Raw genomic sequence first — 20,161 nt, forward strand, 5'->3', positions numbered from 1 at the left:
TTCAAGCGGCGCTTTCAATGTACAGGGGGCGTGACTCACCACGCCCCCTGTATTAGGCCACGCCCCTTTCCTGCCCGGGGCGCTCTGCGCCCTTGAACCGGCCCTGATCCTCTGATAAGTTCTTAAATAGGACGATACAACAATGGGAGCAACACTATCTACTTTTTCTCAGTGTTTTTATGTGGTATTAACCACTATTGTGCATTGCATTTAAGTTTTTAGTAAATATACCTAGATCTATATTCCTTTAATAAATTGTGATTTAATTGTGACACACCCTTGCATTTGTGACCAACAAGCGCTAATATCTTCTTTATTAGGTCAGTTGAGAGAGCTTACTGTATATAAGGGGCTCCCTGGAGGCAGTAGGTCAGTTGAGAGAGCTTACTGTATATAAGGGGCTCCCTGGAGGCAGTTGGATTAGCTATACGCATAGCGGCGGTGCAGGAGCTTTGGGACGTGTTGCCAGTACAGGGCTCATCGGCTTGATGCGGGTGGTGACCATGGCAATACGACCCACATTTTTATCACTACGGGGGTCCAGGAGATGCAGGCTGTCCCCGGAGACTGCTGTTTCTGCATTGCCGGCTTCTACAGGGTTCCAAGAGCCGGGTTGCTGCATGTAATGTTACAGTGCAGTACCCGACTTCTGTCAATGAGCAGGAGCCAGAACTTTGGTGTCACCCCTGAGTGGATAACACCCGGGTGCGGGCTGCACCCCCCGCACCCACGTTGTAACGCCCCTGGGTTTGTGGCTGTGAGTGTAAGGAAGGAGCCAGGTGAGCACTGTAGCAGGAGAGACACATTTATTACAGCTGGGTGAGGAGTGAGGTGTAATTGTGTTAAACCCTAAATGCAGCCACGCACCAGCATCACACGTACAGCTATTATACACCTAGTGATTCCCATAGCCACGCACCAGCATCACACGTACAGCTATTATACACCTAGTGATTCCCACAGCCACGCACCAGCATCACACGTACAGCTATTATACACCTAGTGATTCCCACAGCCACGCACCAGCATCACACGTACAGCTATTTTCTCTAACGTCCTAGTGGATGCTGGGGACTCCGAAAGGACCATGGGGAATAGCGGCTCCGCAGGAGACTGGGCACAAAAGTAAAAGCTTTAAGACTACCTGGTGTGCACTGGCTCCTCCCCCTATGACCCTCCTCCAAGCCTCAGTTAGATTTTTGTGCCCGAACGAGAAGGGTGCATACTAAGGGGCTCTCCTGAGCTGCTTAGAGTAAAAGTTTAAAGTAGGTTTTTTATTTTCAGTGAGACCTGCTGGCAACAGGCTCACTGCACCGAGGGACTAAGGGGAGAAGAAGCGAACTCACCTGCGTGCAGAGTGGATTGGGCTTCTTAGGCTACTGGACATTAGCTCCAGAGGGACGATCACAGGCCCAGCCATGGATTGGTCCCAGAGCCGCGCCGCCGGCCCCCTTCACAGAGCCAGAAGACTGAAGAGGTCCGGAAAATCGGCGGCAGAAGACGTCCTGTCTTCAATAAGGTAGCGCACAGCACCGCAGCTGTGCGCCATTGCTCTCAGCACACTTCACACTCCGGTCACTGAGGGTGCAGGGCGCTGGGGGGGGGCGCCCTGAGACGCAATAAAAACACCTTATATGGCAAAAAATACATCACATATAGCTCCTGGGCTATATGGATGCATTTAACCCCTGCCAATTTTTCCTTAAAAAAGCGGGAGAAAGGCCGCCGAGAAGGGGGCGGAGCCTATCTCCTCAGCACACTGGCGCCATTTTTTCCTCACAGCTCCGTTGGAGGGAAGCTCCCTGACTCTCCCCTGCAGTCCTGCACTACAGAAACAGGGTAAAACAAGAGAGGGGGGGCACTAATTTGGCAGATAAATCTATACAGCAGCTATATAAGGGAAAAACACTTATATAAGGTTATCCCTGTATATATATAGCGCTCTGGTGTGTGCTGGCAAACTCTCCCTCTGTCTCCCCAAAGGGCTAGTGGGGTCCTGTCCTCTATCAGAGCATTCCCTGTGTGTGTGCTGTGTGTCGGTACGTTGTGTCGACATGTATGAGGAGGAAAATGGTATGGAGGCGGAGCAATTGCCTGTATTTGTGATGTCACCCCCTAGGGAGTCGACACCTGACTGGATGGTCTTATGGAAGGAATTACGTGATAGTGTCAGCACTTTACAAAAGACTGTTGACGACATGAGACAGCCGGCAAATCAGTTAATACCTGTACAGGCGTCTCAAACACCGTCAGGGGCTCTAAAGCGCCCGTTACCTCAGGTGGTCGACACAGACCCAGACACGGACACTGACTCCAGTGTCGACGGTGAGGAAACAAACGTATTTTCCAGTAGGGCCACACGTTACATGATCACGGCAATGAAGGAGGTTTTGAACATTTCTGATACTACAAGTACCACAAAAAAGGGTATTATGTGGGGTGTGAAAAAACTACCCATAGTTTTTCCTGAATCAGATGAATTAAATGAGGTGTGTGATGAAGCGTGGGTTTCCCCCGATAAAAGGCGTTACCGTCTCCTGATACGGCCGCCCTCAAGGAACCAGCTGATAGGAAGCTGGAAAATATCCTAAAAAGTATATACACACATACTGGTATTATACTGCGACCAGCAATCGCCTCAGCCTGGATGTGCAGTGCTGGGGAGGCTTGGTCGGATTCCCTGACTGAAAATATTGATACCCTGGACAGGGACAATATATTATTGACTATAGAGCATTTAAAGGATGCATTTCTATATATGAGAGATGCACAGAGGGATATTTGCACTCTGGCATCAAGAGTAAGTGCGCTGTCCATTTCTGCCAGAAGAGGGTTATGGACGCGACAGTGGTCAGGTGATGCGGATTCCAAACGGCATATGGAAGTATTGCCGTATAAAGGGGAGGAGTTATTTGGGGTCGGTCTATCGGACCTGGTGGCCACGGCAACGGCTGGGAAATCCACCTTTTTACCCCAGGTCACCTCTCAGCAGAAAAAGACACCGTCTTTTCAGGCTCAGTCCTTTCGTCCCCATAAGGGCAAGCGGGCAAAAGGCCACTCGTATCTGCCCCGGGGCAGAGGAAGGGGAAAAAGACTGCAGCAGACAGCCTCTTCCCAGGAACAGAAGCCCTCCCCCGCTTCTGCCAAGTCCTCAGCATGACGCTGGGGCCTTACAAGCGGACTCAGGCACGGTGGGGGCCCGTCTCAAGAATTTCAGCGCGCAGTGGGCTCACTCGCAAGTGGACCCCTGGATCCTGCAGGTAGTATCTCAGGGGTACAAATTGGAATTCGAGACGTCTCCCCCTCGCCGGTTCCTGAAGTCTGCCTTACCAACGTCTCCCCCCGACAGGGAGGCGGTATTGGAAGCCATTCACAAGCTGTATTCCCAGCAGGTGATAATCAAGGTACCCCTCCTACAACAGGGAAAGGGGTATTATTCCACGCTGTTTGTGGTACCGAAGCCGGACGGCTCGGTGAGACCTATTTTAAATCTGAAATCCTTGAACACTTACATACAAAGGTTCAAATTCAAGATGGAATCACTCAGAGCAGTGATAGCGAACCTGGAAGAAGGGGACTATATGGTGTCTCTGGACATCAAGGATGCTTACCTCCATGTCCCAATTTGCCCTTCTCACCAAGGGTACCTCAGGTTTGTGGTACAGAACTGTCACTATCAGTTTCAGACGCTGCCGTTTGGATTGTCCACGGCACCCCGGGTCTTTACCAAGGTAATGGCCGAAATGATGATTCTTCTTCGAAGAAAAGGCGTCTTAATTATCCCTTACTTGGACGATCTCCTGATAAGGGCAAGGTCCAGAGAACAGTTAGAGGTCGGAGTAGCACTATCTCAAGTAGTACTACGACAGCACGGATGGATTCTAAATATTCCAAAATCGCAGCTGATTCCGACGACACGTCTGCTGTTCCTAGGGATGATTCTGGACACAGTACAGAAAAAGGTGTTTCTCCCGGAGGAGAAAGCCAGGGAGTTATCCGACCTAGTCAGGAACCTCCTAAAACCAGGCCAAGTGTCAGTGCATCAATGCACAAGGGTCCTGGGAAAAATGGTGGCTTCTTACGAAGCGATTCCATTCGGCAGATTCCACGCAAGAACTTTTCAGTGGGATCTGCTGGACAAATGGTCCGGATCGCATCTTCAAATGCATTAGCGGATAACCCTGTCTCCAAGGACAAGGGTGTCTCTCCTGTGGTGGTTGCAGAGTGCTCATCTTCTAGAGGGCCGCAGATTCGGCATTCAGGACTGGGTCCTGGTGACCACGGATGCCAGCCTGAGAGGCTGGGGAGCAGTCACACAGGGAAGAAATTTCCAGGGCTTGTGGTCAAGCATGGAAACGTCACTTCACATAAATATCCTGTAACTAAGGGCCATTTACAATGCCCTAAGTCAGGCAAGGCCTCTGCTTCAGGGTCAGCCGGTGCTGATTCAGTCGGACAACATCACGGCAGTCGCCCACGTAAACAGACAGGGCGGCACAAGAAGCAGGAGGGCAATGACGGAAGTTGCAAGGATTCTTCGCTGGGCGGAAAATCATGTGATAGCACTGTCAGCAGTGTTCATTCCGGGAGTGGACAACTGGGAAGCAGACTTCCTCAGCAGACACGATCTCCACCCGGGGGAGTGGGGACTTCACTCAGAAGTCTTCCACATGGTTGTGAACCGTTGGGAAAAACCAAAGGTGGACATGATGGCGTCCCGCCTCAACAAAAAACTGGACAGATATTGCGCCAGGTCAAGGGACCCTCAGGCAATAGCTGTGGACGCTCTGGTAACACCGTGGGTGTACCAGTCAGTGTATGTGTTCCCTCCTCTGCCTTCATACCCAAGGTACTGAGAATCATAAGAAGGAGAGGAGTAAGGACTATACTCGTGGCTCCGGATTGGCCAAGAAGGACTTGGTACCCGGAACTTCAAGAGATGCTCACGGAAGACCCGTGGCCTCTACCTCTAAGAAAGGACCTGCTCCAGCAGGGACCATGTCTGTTCCAAGACTTACCGCGGCTGCGTTTGACGGCATGGCGGTTGAACGCCGGATCCTGAAGGAAAAAGGCATTCCGGATGAAGTCATCCCTACCCTGATCAAAGCCAGGAAGGATGTAACTGTGCAACATTATCATCGTATTTGGCGTAAATATGTTGCGTGATGTGAGGCCAGGAAGGCCCCTACAGAGGAATTTCAACTGGGTCGTTTCCTGCATTTCCTGCAAACAGGACTGTCTATGGGCCTAAAATTAGGGTCCATTAAGGTTCAAATTTCGGCCCTGTCAATATTCTTCCAAAAAGAACTAGCTTCAGTTCCTGAAGTTCAGACGTTTGTCAAGGGGGTACTGCATATACAGCCTCCTTTTGTGCCTCCAGTGGCACCTTGGGATCTCAATGTAGTTTTGGGATTCCTAAAATCACATTGGTTTGAACCACTCACCACTGTGGACTTAAAATATCTCACATGGAAAGTGGTAATGCTGTTAGCCCTGGCCTCAGCCAGGCGTGTCTCAGAATTGGCGGCTTTATCCTATAAAAGCCCTTACCTAATTTTTCATACGGACAGGGCAGAATTGAGGACTCGTCCTCAATTTCTCCCTAAGGTGGTTTCAGCATTTCACTTAAACCAGCCTATTGTGGTGCCTGCGGCTACTAGGGACTTGGAGGATTCCAAGTTGCTGGACGTAGTCAGGGTCCTGAAAATATATGTTTCCAGGACGGCTGGAGTCAGAAAATCTGACTCGCTGTTTATCCTGTATGCACCCAACAAGCTGGGTGCTCCTGCTTCTAAGCAGACTATTGCTCGTTGGATTTGTAGTACAATTCAGCTTGCACATTCTGTGGCAGGCCTGCCACAGCCAAAATCTGTAAAAGCCCATTCCACACGGAAAGTGGGCTCATCTTGGGCGGCTGCCCGAGGGGTCTCGGCTTTACAACTTTGCCGAGCAGCTACTTGGTCAGGGGCAAACACGTTTGCTAAATTCTACAAATTTGATACCCTGGCTGAGGAGGACCTGGAGTTCTCTCATTCGGTGCTGCAGAGTCATCCGCACTCTCCCGCCCGTTTGGGAGCTTTGGTATAATCCCCATGGTCCTTTCGGAGTCCCCAGCATCCACTAGGACGTCAGAGAAAATAAGAATTTACTTACCGATAATTCTATTTCTCATAGTCCGTAGTGGATGCTGGGCGCCCATCCCAAGTGCGGATTGTCTGCAATACTTGTACATAGTTATTGTTACAAAAAATCGGGTTATTATTGTTGTGAGCCATCTTTTCAGAGGCTCCTTCTGTTATCATGCTGTTAACTGGGTTCAGATCACAAGTTGTACGGTGTGATTGGTGTGGCTGGTATGAGTCTTACCCGGGATTCAAAATCCTTCCTTATTGTGTACGCTCGTCCGGGCACAGAATCCTAACTGAGGCTTGGAGGAGGGTCATAGGGGGAGGAGCCAGTGCACACCAGGTAGTCTTAAAGCTTTTACTTTTGTGCCCAGTCTCCTGCGGAGCCGCTATTCCCCATGGTCCTTTCGGAGTCCCCAGCATCCACTACGGACTATGAGAAATAGAATTATCGGTAAGTAAATTCTTATTATACACCTAGTGATTCCCACAGCCACGCACCAGCATCACACGTACAGCTATTATACACCTAGTGATTCCCACAGCCACAGCACCAGCATCACACGTACAGCTATTATACACCTAGTGATTCCCACAGCCACAGCACCAGCATCACACGTACAGCTATTATACACCTAGTGATTCCCACAGCCACGCACCAGCATCACACGTACAGCTATTATACACCTAGTGATTCCCACAGCCACGCACCAGCATCACACGTACAGCTATTATACACCTAGTGATTCCCACAGCCACGCACCAGCATCACACGTACAGCTATTATACACCTAGTGATTCCCACAGCCACGCACCAGCATCACACGTACAGCTATTATACACCTAGTGATTCCCACAGCCACACACCAGCATCACACGTACAGCTATTATACACCTAGTGATTCCCACAGCCACAGCACCAGCATCACACGTACAGCTATTATACACCTAGTGATTCCCACAGCCACGCACCAGCATCACACGTACAGCTATTATACACCTAGTGATTCCCACAGCCACGCACCAGCATCACACGTACAGCTATTATACACCTAGTATTTCCCACAGCCACAGCACCAGCATCACACGTACAGCTATTATACACCTAGTGATTCCCACAGCCACACACCAGCATCACACGTACAGCTATTATACACCTAGTGATTCCCACAGCCACGCACCAGCATCACACGTACAGCTATTATACACCTAGTGATTCCCACAGCCACAGCACCAGCATCACACGTACAGCTATTATACACCTGGTGATTCCCACAACCACGCACCAGCATCACACGTACAGCTATTATACACCTAGTGATTACCACAGCCACGCACCAGCATCACACGTACAGCTATTATACACCGAGTGATTCCCACAGCCACGCACCAGCATCACACGTACAGCTATTATACACATGGTGATTCCCACAGCCACGCACCAGCATCACACGTACAGCTATTATACACCTAGTGATTACCACAGCCACGCACCAGCATCACACGTACAGCTATTATACACCGAGTGATTCCCACAGCCACGCACCAGCACCACACGTACAGCTATTATACACCGAGTGATTCCCACAGCCACAGCACCAGCATCACACGTACAGCTATTATACACCTAGTGATTCCCACAGCCACAGCGCCAGCATCACACGTACAGCTATTATACACCTAGTGATTACCACAGCCACGCACCAGCATCACACGTACAGCTATTATACACCTAGTGATTACCACAGCCACGCACCAGCATCACACGTACAGCTATTATACACCTAGTGATTCCCACAGCCACGAGCCAGGATCACACGTACAGCTATTATACACCTAGTGATTCCCACAGCCACGCACCAGCATCACACGTACAGCTATTATACACCTAGTGATTCCCACAGCCACAGCGCCAGCATCACACGTACAGCTATTATACACCTAGTAATTCCCACAGCCACGCACCAGCATCACACGTACAGCTATTATACACCGAGTGATTCCCACAGCCACAGCGCCAGCATCACACGTACAGCTATTATACACCTAGTGATTCCCACAGCCACGCACCAGCATCACACGTACAGCTATTATACACCTAGTAATTCCCACAGCCACGCACCAGCATCACACGTACAGCTATTATACACCTAGTGATTCCCACAGCCACAGCACCAGCATCACACGTACAGCTATTATACACCTAGTGATTCCCACAGCCACGCACCAGCATCACACGTACAGCTATTATACACCTAGTGATTCCCACAGCCACAGCGCCAGCATCACACGTACAGCTATTATACACCTAGTGATTCCCACAGCCACGCACCAGCATCACACGTACAGCTATTATACACCGAGTGATTCCCACAGCCACACACCAGCATCACACGTACAGCTATTATACACCTAGTGATTCCCACAGCCACGCACCAGCATCACACGTACAGCTATTATACACCTAGTGATTCCCACAGCCACACACCAGCATCACACGTACAGCTATTATACACCTAGTGATTCCCACAGCCACGCACCAGCATCACACGTACAGCTATTATACACCTAGTGATTCCCACAGCCACACACCAGCATCACACGTACAGCTATTATACACCTAGTGATTCCCACAGCCACGCACCAGCATCACACGTACAGCTATTATACACCTAGTGATTCCCACAGCCACAGCACCAGCATCACACGTACAGCTATTATACACCGAATGATTCCCACAGCCACGCACCAGCATCACACGTACAGCTATAAACATCCTAGTGATATTTGGTGGACCCCCCTTCTTTTAAAGTAAAGCATTCATTACCTTCAAAACCAGAAATAAAGACACAGAGACTTGAATTTTGGCAGAAAAATTGCTAGCTATTTATTTGACCCTAACCAATAGCAAACCTGTAATAGAAAATTTTATTAAGATGCCGATCCAGCCGGCATATGGTGGCAGCAAAAAGAACGGCTCTATTAACCTAAATTAACCTTAAATTACTAAAAATTCGAAATGATCCTAATTTTACTACAACTATCACAAACCGGTAATAGGTGACAACTCAACCCCCACAGTGACTACCCACCGCTCCTGGGTGCCCTGCCGCTGCCTTCCCGGACGGTTGGTCAAGCGGCCAATAAGTCGATGGAGGTGAGTGCACCTAAACCACACCAAACTGTAAAACACTACAGTTTACCATACAAATACAAAACTGCCGTTCTTTTCCGCCAATAAATAGCCAACGATAAAACCAGCCAACAACTTAACGCCAAGGCACCACGTGCCAGAATTTCTGACCACAGGGGCGGGAGGGTGGGAAGGCAAATCACCACAAGAGAGAGCTAAGATGGCCTCACCTTCCCTATATATATCAAACCCTCCCCTTCAAAAAAGGCTGTACTTTCCTCACAGCTAGGTCCACCCCTCACCAGATGTTTAACTCTTTCCTTTCCTATGCAGTCAATTCTCTCTCCTAAACATCCTAGTGATATTTGGTGGACCCCCCTTCTTTTAAAGTAAAGCATTCATTACCTTCAAAACCAGAAATAAAGACACAGAGACTTGAATTTTGGCAGAAAAATTGCTAGCTATTTATTTGACCCTAACCAATAGCAAACCTGTAATAGAAAATTTTATTAAGATGCCGATCCAGCCGGCATATGGTGGCAGCAAAAAGAACGGCTCTATTAACCTAAATTAACCTTAAATTACTAAAAATTCGAAACGATCCTAATTTTACTACAACTATCACAAACCGGTAATAGGTGACAACTCAACCCCCACAGTGACTACCCACCGCTCCTGGGTGCCCTGCCGCTGCCTTCCCGGACGGGTGGTCAAGCGGCCAATAAGTCGATGGAGGTGAGTGCACCTAAACCACACCAAACTGTAAAACACTACAGTTTACCATACAAATACAAAACTGCCGTTCTTTTCCGCCAACAGCGAAAGACTCATCCCCAAAGTCTTCGCACCGCCACCATAACCTCACCCTAACTCCTGCAACACTAGGAACAGATCCTCCAGGAAAAGCATCATCCCCTCACTGGATAGATGCATACCATCAGGCCGAAAAAGGTGACTATCTCTGAACCGAATCCTAGGGTGGCGAACCACTTGGCCTCCGTTGGACAACACCCACTTCGCCACCGCCCCATTCACCTTCTGCCTGGCCTCCTCAATTTCGCGACCGTCCGCCACACCTTGCCAACTCAACCTTGGCACCATCAAGGAGAATACCAATACACAATTGGTCCATGCTGCAGCCAAACTTGCCAGATCCTGTATCATGGCCCACCGCATCTCCAAAAAAGTCCTCTTCCCCAGGTCGTTGCCACCTAAATGGACAACCAACACCCTAGGGACTCCATGCTTGCTGGCCTGACTCACTAGTCTACTTCTCAACTCCGTCCACATCATCCCTTGCCAACCAAGCCAACGAACTCCTCGAGCCCTAGGAAACATCTGCGCCCCCTCCGAGGCCAAAACTGGGCGGCCCAATACACATAAGAGTGGCCAACCACCCAAATAGGCAAGTCATCCTCCAACCAACCTGAAGAGTAGGAAAAGGGGGTAAAAGTGGTTACTAATCATCTATACCATTGTTTAATTTACTGCATTAACCTGAAGGATCTGCCAAAAAGAAAAATTTTGTTTCCGTATATTGCAGCAGTCCCGGCCTAGCCGATCTGCACGAGCTTCCAGCCAATTTGAAGCAGAACATGAACACACAAATGGGAAAGATGAAAACAAAATTAAGAAATAAACAAAAAGGGGGGGGGGGGGGGAAAGGGGTAAAACATGTAATAACTCAGCTGGAGGTGAAAGCGTAAAGACCTGCTGAGGGACTCTGATTAGAACAGATTAGCCGAATTGTGGATTAGAATTCAGTCCGTCAAGTCAGGCAAAAAATCGCAAAATAACTCCAGACCCCCGGTGCCGGCTCATGCCCGCAACGGCGAGTAGCTAATCCCTGAGTAGGCTAAAAGGGGGGAAGAAAAACACACGCACAACACCATAACGTACTGAACTGTACAACATGACTGAACAACTGTAATTAAACAAAAAACTACGCGCGAGCCAACATCTCATGCAACGGGGCGAATATATCGTCTGTAACTTGACGACTTCCATCGCCCCACCGCCTGGACCTCGTCCGTGGAAAATCCCGCCGCCGCAGCCCCTATGTGGAAGGAATGCGTCCCGAACGCAGCGGGTGGAAGGCCCAAGCTCGCAAGACAGCGACCCAGCATCCAATGAAATTGATACTTCGTCACCGGCAGCCCGTCATCATGCAGCAGCCATGACCCCCGACCGCCGGGCCGTACTGCCGCATACTACCCTGCCACACTTACTGGGCAAATGCTCCCATCCAGTGCCGGAACCAAGGTGACCCAACGACCTCTCCCCACTTGGTCCGTCTTAGAGCGACGCAAAGCAAGGACCTCTCACCCACCACCACGTCCTCGACCAGCAAGCGCGAATCTGCTACCGGAACGCCGAAGTGGAAAAACAGCGCTCGGATGCTGAAAAGCAAGTAGCCGCACCGTGGTGAATTTGCCGGACCCGCGCACAGGAAGTCATCGAGGTAATGTGCTACCCCGTGACCCCCTGACGAAGACTCCACGCACCAATGTAGAAACGTGCTAAAACGCTCGAAAAATGAGCATGAAACGGAACATCCCATCGGCAAACATTTGTCGATGAAATACTCCGCTCCGATCCGGAAACCCATAAAACGGAACGAGTCCGGATGTCATGGCAGTAACCGAAAAACGGACTCAACATCGATCTTAGACATGAGGGCCCCAGTCCCGTAACCGCGGACCATCTCCAACGCTTCATCAAACGACTGATACACCACAGAGCAATGAGCCGGCGGTATTGCGTCGTTGACCGACGCCCCCGACGGGTAAGAAAGATGCTGAATGAGCCGGAAAGCGCCTGGAGTCTTCTTGGGAACCACCCCCACTGGAGAGATGACCAAGTCATCCACCGGGGGTGATAGGAACGGTCCCTCCATCCTGCCCAACCTGACCTCTTTATCCACTTTCTCCCTCAGTACTAACGGCAAGGCTCGGGCAGACTGGAGGTTCCGCTGGGCCCGCACGGACACCTCGCTCGCAACAGGCAAGCGAAACCCAAACTGAAAACCGGAAAACAAAAATTGTGCATCCTCCCTATTCGGATACCAGTCAAACCACCGGCCCATAGTTTCCAACTTAATTGGTGTTGGTGCTCTGCGGAGCGCTCCCGCCCGCGGCTGGCCTGGGGTAAGTTGGCTTACCCCGGGCACCCTGCCGACTGCCTTTTAAGCAGGAGGAGGCTGGGTGGGATCCGCCACGCTGCAGGCATGAGTGTCGAAAACGACACTGTTTGCCGAAGGAACACGCCGCGTTGTTAAACGCGAAACATTTTCTTTTTGTGGCTGCTCGCCCCCCTGCGCGGATGGCCGATCAACCCGGCTTGGCCAACCCGCCGTCCGCCCCCGGCTTCCGGGGCTCCTCAGCCTGTTGCAAAGCCCGCGTGACCTCGAGCCAGACCTCAACGTCCTTGAACCCAAAATCCATGACCTGCAAACCGTCCTGCTTTTCCCTGAATTCCTGGTCGTACTTACGCCATTCCGAACCCGAAGACGTGCGCTGCATGTCATGCACGAGATGCAGGTACCGAATTATGTTAACGTGCTCGTTCGGCCTGTCCTCCAGGTAACACGCCGCGAAGACCCAAAACCCGGCTAGCCAATTATCGAAGGTACGGAATGCCTCAGCCCCGATGCCCTTCTTTGCGACCGCCGCCTTATACTCCTTCTTCGCGTCCTTCGTCAAGACGAACACATCCACGAAGTCCCCCCTGCGAATCTTCCTGCGGCAACTATCTCGCAGCCCTCGCATTACAGCGGTATAGTCGCAGCGCACGACACCGGGCAAATCGCGGCACTTCTTGGCCCTACAAGTTTCCTCGCTAAGCCGCTTGCGTCTCTTACGCCTCTTCTGCTGGCCCGCTGCCCTCTTGGCGAATTTCGTCGCCCGCTTCCTCGCCCTAGTCGTGCTACTGACTTCGGACGCCTGCGACAACAAAGACGATGAAGAGGAGGAAGAGGAAGAACTACGAGGACTAGAGCTTGTGGAGGAACCCGATACCGACTGCACCACCTCACCTGATGCCGCCGACTGCCCCGACATGGAATCCTCCGGCATGGCTAAACCGACGTCTTCCTCCTCGAACTCTGCTGTCGACTGTTCGGACTGGGAGTCCTCCAGTGTGGAAACTTCGAAATACTCCAATCGCTCACGTCCACCTCAACCTCTCCGCGATCACCTGAAAAAGAGGACAAAGTACGGGACCCGGAAACCACTCCCGGGGCCTGCCTAGCACTCCGGGCCAAAGACATCCCCACCTCGCGTCCGCGCTCCGTCCGTACTGGACAGTGTCCCAAAAGCGCCGCCCCCAGGAGACGGAAAGCGCACGCTATTCGCTGAGCCGCTGACCCCGGCTGCGTACCGGACGCCCTCGCTTCTGCGTGCGCGCCCGGGGATGCGGCCGCGGCCAATGGGCCCAATGCCGCCACCACCGTCGACAGAGCCGACGCCAACTCTCTGGAGGTCTCCTGACTTCCCCAAAAGTCGCGGCCGGCACCAGCGGGAGCCCCATGCAGATGCCGGCGCACCTCTCCTGGCACGTCGGCCGGCGGGCGCCGATAAGGGACCCAACGGCCAATGCCCCGCCTGGCCTGCTGGTGATCCGCTGGCCCCCTTGACCACAAATGGCGTGGCCCCCCGCCAATCATCTATCCTATCCTGTGCCTGCTGGCCCTCACTATCGCTGCTGTGCCTGCCACCGGCCCCCCTGCGCGTGCCCTCCCCCCGCAGGCCGGAGCTCTCTCTGTCTGCAGGTAAGGCACCTCTGTGGGGCTCAATGCTGCCGCGCCCTATCCTGGGACGACCCCCCTCCCCTCCGCCGCCGCTCCCCGCCGGCTGTAAGGGAGGCAGCAGGGGAGACGTAGACACTGGCTAGTGATGGGTAGTTCATGAAAGATTAGTTCAAAATCAACTAATCTTCAAAGTGAAATAGTTTATTCAGTTCACAGCTTTGGCAAAGATTAGTTGATCAGGAAGGAGGAGTCAGACACAGACAGAATAGAGCCAGCAGCTGCATTAGGCTTCTCACTGTCTCACTCACTTCACTGGATTTTCACTCCCTGAAACTGATGCTGTAAAATGAAAGGTAAAAACAGCCCAGCAATACAGATCTAATAAATAAAATAGTATCTGCACTGCCTAGCCCAAGTCTATGTGTGTCTGTGAGTGAGCATGTGTGTCATGCTGCTCACCTCTGTGTGATATAATCACTGTCCTATTAGTCCAGATGTCCAAACACTTGCTGCTGCTTCTGGTACTACTTACTTCTGATATATCAAGGCAAAAAGGGGGGCACAGTGGCTGTGTAATAAACCTGCACAATTAATGTGGCAAGAAACAATTTCTGCAATGCAGCACTCACCCACAAGGCAAATCACCACCAGAAAGAGCTAAAATGGCCTCACCTTCCCTATATATATCAAACCCTCCCCTTCAAAAAAGGCTGTACTTTCCTCACAGCTAGGTCCACCCCTCACCAGATGTTTAACTCTTTCCTTTCCTATGCAGTCAATTCTCTCTCCTTATACACCTAGTGATTCCCACAGCCACAGCACCAGCATCACACGTACAGCTATTATACACCTAGTGATTCCCACAGCCACAGCGCCAGCATCACACGTACAGCTATTATACACCTAGTGATTCCCACAGCCACAGCACCAGCATCACACGTACAGCTATTATACACCTAGTGATTCCCACAGCGCCAGCATCACACGTACAGCTATTATATACCTAGTGATTCCCACAGCCACACACCAGCATCACACGTACAGCTATTATACACCTAGTGATTCCCACAGCCACAGCACCAGCATCACACGTACAGCTATTATACACCTAGTGATTCCCACAGCCACAGCACCAGCATCACACGTACAGCTATTATACACCTAGTGATTCCCACAGCCACGCACCAGCATCACACGTACAGCTATTATACACCTAGTAATTCCCACAGCCACGCACCAGCATCACACGTACAGCTATTATACACCGAGTGATTCCCACAGCCACACACCAGCATCACACGTACAGCTATTATACACCGTGTGATTCCCACAGCCACGCACCAGCATCACAAGTACAGCTATTATACACCGTGTGATTCCCACAGCCACAGCACCAGCATCACACGTACAGCTATTATACACCGTGTGATTCCCACAGCCACGCACCAGCATCACACATACAGCTATTATATACCTAGTGATTCCCACAGCCACAGCACCAGCATCACACGTACAGCTATTATACACCTAGTGATTCCCACAGCCACAGCATCAGGATCACACGTACAGCTATTATACACCTAGTGATTCCCACAGCCACGCACCAGCATCACACGTACAGCTATTATACACCTAGTGATTCCCACAGCCACGCACCAGCATCACACGTACAGCTATTATACACCTAGTGATTCCCACAGCGCCAGCATCACACGTACAGCTATTATATACCTAGTGATTCCCACAGCCACACACCAGCATCACACGTACAGCTATTATACACCTAGTGATTCCCACAGCCACAGCACCAGCATCACACGTACAGCTATTATACACCTAGTGATTCCCACAGCCACAGCACCAGCATCACACGTACAGCTATTATACACCGAGTGATTCCCACAGCCACACACCAGCATCACACGTACAGCTATTATACACCGTGTGATTCCCACAGCCACGCACCAGCATCACACGTACAGCTATTATATACCTAGTGATTCCCACAGCCACAGCACCAGCATCACACGTACAGCTATTATACACCTAGTGATTCCCACAGCCACAGCACCAGGATCACACGTACAGCTATTATACACCTAGTGATTCCCACAGCCACGCACCAGCATCACACGTACAGCTATTATACACCTAGTGATTCCCACAGCCACGCACCAGCATCACACGTACTGCTATTATACACCTAGTGATTCCCACAGCCACAGCACCAGCATCACACGTACAGCTATTATACACCTAGTGATTCCCACAGCCACACACCAGCATCACACGTATAACTATTATACACCTAGTGATTCCCACAGCCACAGCACCAGCATCACACGTACAGCTATTATACACGAGTGATTCCCACAGCCACAGCACCAGCATCACACGTACAGCTATTATACACTGAGTGATTCCCACAGCCACAGCACCAGCGTCACACGTACAGCTATTATACACCTAGTGATTCCCACAGCTACACACCAGCATCACACGTACAGTTATTATACACCTAGTGATTCCCACAGCCACAGCACCAGCATCACACGTACAGCTATTATACACCTAGTGATTCCCACAGCCACAGCACCAGCATCACACGTACAGCTATTATACACCTAGTGATTCCCACAGCCACGCACCAGCATCACACGTACAGCTATTATACACCTAGTGATTCCCACAGCCACGCACCAGCATCACAAGTACAGCTATTATACACCTAGTGATTCCCACAGCCACGCACCAGCATCACACGTACAGCTATTATACACCTAGTGATTCCCACAGCCACACACCAGCATCACACGTACAGCTATTATACACCTAGTGATTCCCACAGCCACGCACCAGCATCACACGTACAGCTATTATACACCTAGTGATTCCCACAGCCACAGCACCAGAATCACACGTACAGCTATTATACACCTAGTGATTCCCACAGCCACGCACCAGCATCACACGTACAGCTAATATACACCTAGTGATTCCCACAGCCGCACCAGCATCACACGTACAGCTATTATACACCTAGTGATTCCCACAGCCACAGCACCAGCATCACACGTACAGCTATTATACACCTAGTGATTCCCACAGCCACACACCAGCATCACACATACAGCTATTATACACCTAGTGATTCCCACAGCCACGCACCAGCATCACACGTACAGCTATTATACACCTAGTGATTCCCACAGCGCTAGCATCACACGTACAGCTATTATACACCTAGTGATTCCCACAGCCACACACCAGCATCACACGTACAGCTATTATACACCTAGTGATTACCACAGCCACGCACCAGCATCACACGTACAGCTATTATACACATAGTGATTCCCACAGCCACGCACCAGCATCACACGTACAGCTATTATACACCTAGTGATTCCCACAGCCACAGCGCCAGCATCACACGTACAGCTATTATACACCTAGTGATTCCCACAGCCACGCACCAGCATCACACGTACAGCTATTATACACCTAGTGATTACCACAGCCACACACCAGCATCACACATACAGCTATTATACACCTAGTGATTCCCACAGCCACACACCAGCATCACACGTACAGCTATTATACACTTAGTGATTCCCACAGCCACACACCAGCATCACACGTACAGCTATTATACACCGAGTGATTCCCACAGCGCCAGCATCACACGTTCAGCTATTATACACCGAGTGATTCCCACAGCACCAGCATCACACGTACAGCTATTATACACCTAGTGATTCCCACAGCCACGCACCAGCATCACACGTACAGCTATTATACACCTAGTGATTCCCACAGCCACAGCACCAGCATCACACGTACAGCTATTATACACCTAGTGATTCCCACAGCACCAGCATCACACGTACAGCTATTATACACCTAGTGATTCCCACAGCCACGCACCAGCATCACTCGTACAGCTATTATACACCTAGTGATTCCCACAGCCACAGCACCAGCACCACACGTACAGCTATTATACACCTAGTGATTCCCACAGCCACGCACCAGCATCACACGTACAGCTATTATACACCTAGTGATTCCCACAGCGCCAGCATCACACGTACAGCTATTATACACCGAGTGATTCCCACAGCCACAGCGCCAGCATCACACGTACAGCTATTATACACCTAGTGATTCCCACAGCCACGCACCAGCATCACACGTACAGCTATTATGCACCTAGTGATTCCCACAGCCACGCACCAGCATCACACGTACAGCTATTATACACCTAGTGATTCCCACAGCCACGCACCAGCATCACACGTACAGCTATTATACACCGAGTGATTCCCACAGCCACGCACCAGCATCACACATACAGCTATTATACACCTAGTGATTCCCACAGCCACGCACCAGCATCACACGTACAGCTATTATACACCTAGTGATTCCCACAGCCACGCACCAGCATCACACGTACAGCTATTATACACCTAGTGATTCCCACAGCCACAGCACCAGCATCACACGTACAGCTATTATACACCTAGTGATTCCCACAGCCACACACCAGCATCACACGTATAACTATTATACACCTAGTGATTCCCACAGCCACAGCACCAGCATCACACGTACAGCTATTATACACGAGTGATTCCCACAGCCACAGCACCAGCATCACACGTACAGCTATTATACACCTAGTGATTCCCACAGCGCCAGCATCACACGTACAGCTATTATATACCTAGTGATTCCCACAGCCACACACCAGCATCACACGTACAGCTATTATACACCTAGTGATTCCCACAGCCACAGCACCAGCATCACACGTACAGCTATTATACACCTAGTGATTCCCACAGCGACAGCACCAGCATCACACGTACAGCTATTATACACCGAGTGATTCCCACAGCCACACACCAGCATCACACGTACAGCTATTATACACCGTGTGATTCCCACAGCCACGCACCAGCATCACACGTACAGCTATTATATACCTAGTGATTCCCACAGCCACAGCACCAGCATCACACGTACAGCTATTATACACCTAGTGATTCCCACAGCCACAGCACCAGGATCACACGTACAGCTATTATACACCTAGTGATTCCCACAGCCACGCACCAGCATCACACGTACAGCTATTATACACCTAGTGATTCCCACAGCCACGCACCAGCATCACACCTACAGCTATTATACACCTAGTGATTCCCACAGCCACAGCACCAGCATCACACGTACAGCTATTATACACCTAGTGATTCCCACAGCCACACACCAGCATCACACGTATAACTATTATACACCTAGTGATTCCCACAGCCACAGCACCAGCATCACACGTACAGCTATTATACACGAGTGATTCCCACAGCCACAGCACCAGCATCACACGTACAGCTATTATACACCGAGTGATTCCCACAGCCACAGCACCAGCGTCACACGTACAGCTATTATACACCTAGTGATTCCCACAGCCACACACCAGCATCACACGTACAGCTATTATACACCTAGTGATTCCCACAGCCACAGCACCAGCATCACACGTACAGCTATTATACACCTAGTGATTCCCACAGCCACAGCACCAGCATCACATGTACAGCTATTATACACCTAGTGATTCCCACAGCCACGCACCAGCATCACAAGTACAGCTATTATACACCTAGTGATTCCCACAGCCACGCACCAGCATCACACGTACAGCTATTATACACCTAGTGATTCCCACAGCCACACACCAGCATCACACGTACAGCTATTATACACCTAGTGATTCCCACAGCCACGCACCAGCATCACACGTACAGCTATTATACACCTAGTGATTCCCACAGCCACACACCAGCATCACACGTACAGCTATTATACACCTAGTGATTCCCACAGCCACGCACCAGCATCACACGTACAGCTATTATACACCTAGTGATTCCCACAGCCACAGCACCAGCATCACACGTACAGCTATTATACACCTAGTGATTCCCACAGCCACGCACCAGCATTACACGTACAGCTAATATACACCTAGTGATTCCCACAGCCGCACCAGCATCACACGTACAGCTATTATACACCTAGTGATTCCCACAGCACCAGCATCACACGTACAGCTATTATACACCTAGTGATTCCCACAGC

Source organism: Pseudophryne corroboree, chromosome 1 (assembly GCF_028390025.1).
Source record: "Pseudophryne corroboree isolate aPseCor3 chromosome 1, aPseCor3.hap2, whole genome shotgun sequence".
NCBI classification, from domain to species: domain Eukaryota; kingdom Metazoa; phylum Chordata; class Amphibia; order Anura; family Myobatrachidae; genus Pseudophryne; species Pseudophryne corroboree.